Here is a 4907-nt window from a genome sequence, read left to right on the forward strand (position 1 = left end):
ACCCTAACTGTAAAATATTGCCTTCTGATCTCCAACCTAAACCTATTCTCCATCAGCTTATGACCATAAAAGCATTCTGACCTGCTATGGTTCTTCTGTGTTCTTTGCAATGAAATAATTTATCTATTATTTTTCTCTAGTGAATAAAACAGTGAAAACTAAGAGCGGGCATTTTCTGAAGGGCACCTCAAGTGGAGCAAGGGGTGCCTCAAGTCTAAAAAGGTTGAGAACTGCTGTACTAAGGGAAAATGGTCTGAATACTTTGATCAACTAATAAGTCTGTTTTAAAAGTCATATTGAGTCAAACAACTCTGATGACTAACTAGCAACACTCTCCTCATGTACCTGCTTTGAATTGGAATATGTGGGGACTTTTGTTTTCAGTAGCTATTGAAAGCATATGCCAATGAATAATATACAAATATTTCTATTTCATAATAAAAATGAAACAATAGAAATATGTTCATTTTTAAAACTTGGATGACCTAAATAAAAATGAAACAATAACTAGCTTTGCTAGTTAACTACAAGAATCCCAAAATCTTGTTTTTTAATGTATTCTGTGTTTGACTCAATATGACTCAAACTTCCAAAAGAGCATCAAGAGCAGGGAAACAGCCACATATATAAGAATGTCACAAGGAATACTGTACACAAGCAAAAGTGTTGAAAGAGATGAATATGCATCTAATTAAAGGAAGAAAGGACGATTGATACCAATATATAGCGGCACAAAAGCAACGGGTCTTGGAATGAAAATGCCAGTGGATATGACTAAAATGTTCCTTTTTCCCTTATTTCACTTGTCCTGTTCTCTCACTTATATAAGTCTCCAGAGGAAAGACATTTAAAAATAGAAAGCAAAGACATCAAGACAAAATTATGCACATAAAAATAAATGTGGCTTTGCTATCTTTATACAGTTGTGTAATAGCCCAGAATCTGGCCTGGAGTTCCTTTTTTCGACTGATACTCCATTTTACTCAGGCTGGATTTTGGAGCTCTACTGAGAAATTTCTGTCATCTCTTCTAATCACATTTTGTTTCCTCTGCACTAGCACAAATATCTGACACGCAGTGCGCTTACAATCTTGTGTTTGTAATCAATAAATGATCAGACCCTGTACAACATCTTGCCTAGTTTGTTGACATTACAACATTTTTTAAAATCCCCACACCTTTATTCTCTGTAGGTTTTAAAAGTTCAGTAGTCTTTCTCATTTTTTTCTTTAAAAAAACCCAAAACACTGAGCTCAGATTTTAGGCTTACACTTTCTCAAAGAGTTCTTTTTAAGTGTAAAAGCCAGAAACTTTCTAAGCTTATCTCTATTGGACTTCATAGACTGTCAAAATAGCCTTTCACTGAGTGAGAGCATGCAAAGGGATTCACACTATTTTGGTTTGTATAACTCTTGGCATGTGGAGTGAGAATTGTTTTTAAAAGGGATCATTATTGTTTGCGTACAATAGGCTTATATTTAGCAACAAAAACATGTTCTTAATTCAAATTTGCGTGAAAAAAATCCCAGTAGCTTCAATTAAGGGGAAAGTTTTTGCAAAATTAAGTTTGTAAAGCTGAAAATCTTTTGGGGAAAATTCTAGCAGTTTCACCCACAGTGTTGTCTCAGTCCTTGTGTGTGCCTAATGAGAAGAGACTGCATGATTTGTTTCTGCACCAGCTTTAAGGCAGTTTCATATATTAGTCCGTGTTGCTTTAGATTCTGGCTTTAAAGGTTTTTCTAGTAATATATTTCCATATAGCACCCTAAAAATAGAGGCATTTGGCATGTCTACAGTGTCTTCTCCCTGTGTGTGTCAAACTGCTTTTCAAGCTTGGATGAACTAATCCTCAAGCACTGTATAAAGGAAGAGACTGATGAACAGAAAGGTGAAGTGACCTGCTTAGCATATGGCCAGTCAGTGTCAGGGCAAGAAGAAGGCCTTTGATCACCAGACTCCTGGTCTTACATTACAGTGACAGACTGTTTCTCACCAGGAAGTTCATTTATAATGATCACTGTTATTATCACAAAATCTCTTGCCTGGTATATTGAGAGGGAGAGAAGCTTCTTGTTACGGTCTATAGCTGGTGCCCTGATCAGAGCTGTGGCTGGCAGTTTGTGTACATCTCCCCTAACACCAAATACATTTAAAACAACAACAACAGAAGCTTACTCTTTGCAGCCTTGTTTAACTTTCTCTGTTCTTTGTCTCCGGCCGACCTGTGACCTCAAGGCTAGTTCTCACGCTATACAGAGCTGTTGCACTAAACAAAAGTGGCATTTTTGCCATCTCTCATTGTAGCTAAACATGATCAGGGTTGGGAAAGGGAACCAAAAATAGTCTTGGAATAGATAAGAAAATGTTACAAGAGAACAATATTGCTCACAGTTTGTCTGAGAAACAAACCTGCCATTGTCTTGCTATCCTCCCCCCCTTGCTGTGGGCAGAAGCCTAGTGAAGAGAGCAATTATTTTATAGCAGGAGTGTCAAACTCACCTGTGGCCCCAGATTTGGACCATGTGGCTCCTTGTGGGCCATATCCAGACTGCAATGAGATCTGGACCTGGCATCAGGAAAGCAGTGAACACATAGCCCTTGCTCACCATACCCCACTCCTACTGCCAACACTGCAACACTGGGAATTTGGGCCCTACTTCCTCCTCCTCCCCATGAACTGATTGAAATAGGTCTGCAGGCTGTATCTGGCTTGCAGGCCATATGCTTAACACTGCTGTTTTATACCAAAAAATAGAGAGCGTGGCCAACTGGTTACGTCAGTGCAGCTCTCTGAGGGATGGACTTTCCCTATGACTCCAGGCTTCTGTCTGGAAAAAGGGATTCTGATCCTTTCTCAGGTGGCCAGATACTGCTGGAAGAGCCATAATAAATGTTTTTCTCAGGGCTATAATATATGCCACAATGAAAGGTTTTGCTCCAGCCCGCTATCTCCAGATTTTTAGTTTCTAATTTAGCTGCTTCACTGCCAGTGGGGACCATTAAAGGAGCACTGTGCATTCTTTTTGTCCAGTGCATTTATTAGTTTTCACATTCAAGGCCTTTAGAGGCTGTCCCATGGGATCAAGCTGCAGATGACACGGGAAGTGCTGTGTATACAAGGGCACATCTCTGCAGGCAAGCAGCCCACAGAGAACTGAAAACAGGTCGGCTTTGTAAAACAGCACTGGACACCAAGCTACCCCCTTGTCCCAGAGGTGTTCCCATGAGGACAAAGGTGAGGCCTGACAGTTGGGGCGATGGCAGGGGGAGTCTGCTCATGAGCTCCCTCTTCCACAAAATAAACCCAAGGACTGCAGCCCTTGGTGGTGTCAGTCAGCACCTCCCAACAGTGCCCAGCTTATAGTGCCATTTCTCAAAAACCGGGGAGGTTTGACACAGTGCACTTGGTCCAGACACCGTGCTGCCGGTTGGGATTCATAGGCCTTTAAAAAAAAAAAAAAATGTGTGCGCATTTCATGCACTGTGTAAAAAGCTGTCAGGACAAACTAGGGAGCTTCCTCTTGCTTTCTTGCCTCATTTCCGCTTGCCCGCCGGTCTGTGGATGGAGACAGGCTGGCTTGGTGCTCAGGCACTGCCAGGCTTCCTCATGGCCTCGACTGCCTGCTGAGTGCCAGTGGCAAACACCTCGTCTCCCCCAGCATCACGAGGGGGGAAAAAAGGGGGTTCCTAAAAAAGGAAGGCACATTTCAGTCCTTTGTGCCTCCCTGGAAAGCCCAGGCCAAAGCTGCCTGCCACTGCCTGCAGCCGTGCCCAGGGGCCACCTCCTCTGCTCAGTCACTGCTTGGGGACACTGGGACACCCCAAAGCAAAAGGAAAGAGGGCAAATATTCCCCTCCTCATATAGCCGTCTCTGTGCAGGAGTCCCAGAGTGCTGCACACCTCCCAGCAGCATTGCCAGGTCTTAGGGGACAACGACAAAACTGGACCCGGAGACAGCGAGGAAGACAGCAACAGGATCAGCAGCAGTGGAAGTGACAGCGACAGCAAGAAGGACAGTGAATGAACTGAGAATGTAAACCCCAAATGGAGGCTAGGACTAAGGGCCTGTGATAGGGTTAGGGAAAGGGCAGCGGGTGGGTGCGTGGGGGGGCAGGGGAGTGGGTGCGTTTAAGAAACAGCGCACCCGTTACAATAATGTGGTTTAAGGTGTGTGATGGAAAGTTTACACTAGGTGCTGTATATAACTATACATACTTATAGAAATAGATTTTTACAAAAAACCCACCTATTGTGAGGTCTTAAATATGTAATTATTGTATTGAAACCTCAAAATCATTGCCTTTGCTGAAAAACTATCGTACACTGAAAAACATGCAAATACATATGCAAATACATATACAAATAAATATTCTTATTTACTTTCTATTGCTCACTGTAGCTCAGCAGTGAGTGAGAGAGAACTGGGTCATCACAGTCAAAACATTAGTTTATTTTCATAGATGTTAGTGTTGGGAGGGGCTTAAATAGATCATCGAGTCAGACCCTCATTTTGGGGTAAACCATGATGAGAAAGTGCTGGCTATAAGCCCAAAATTTGGTGCAGGGGAATGGGTGTACAGATTTCTTTGTGCAGTTTAAGGTTGTGATAGAGGATGTGTGTATGTATACATATATATCTATATAAATATATTTTAATAGTTAAAAAAGCCCCTCAAAATTGGTTGATACTCTTTTGGGTGTTGCATTTGCTGCATGAATGAGCTGCCTCAAAAGTTATCGTGCACGTTGGACACTTTTACTCTGAAAGCATCGTGCACGTTGGATGCTGTTGCTGTTATTCACGCTCTTGTCCCGGGGCCCGGCACGCGGACGGACACGCCCGCACACACGCTGCGGCCCCTCCCCCCCCCCGGCGGCGAGAACAGTCCCAGACCCCGCTGTCTTCA

Source organism: Alligator sinensis, unplaced genomic scaffold, assembly GCF_000455745.1.
Source record: "Alligator sinensis unplaced genomic scaffold, ASM45574v1 scaffold626_1, whole genome shotgun sequence".
Lineage (NCBI taxonomy): Eukaryota > Metazoa > Chordata > Crocodylia > Alligatoridae > Alligator > Alligator sinensis.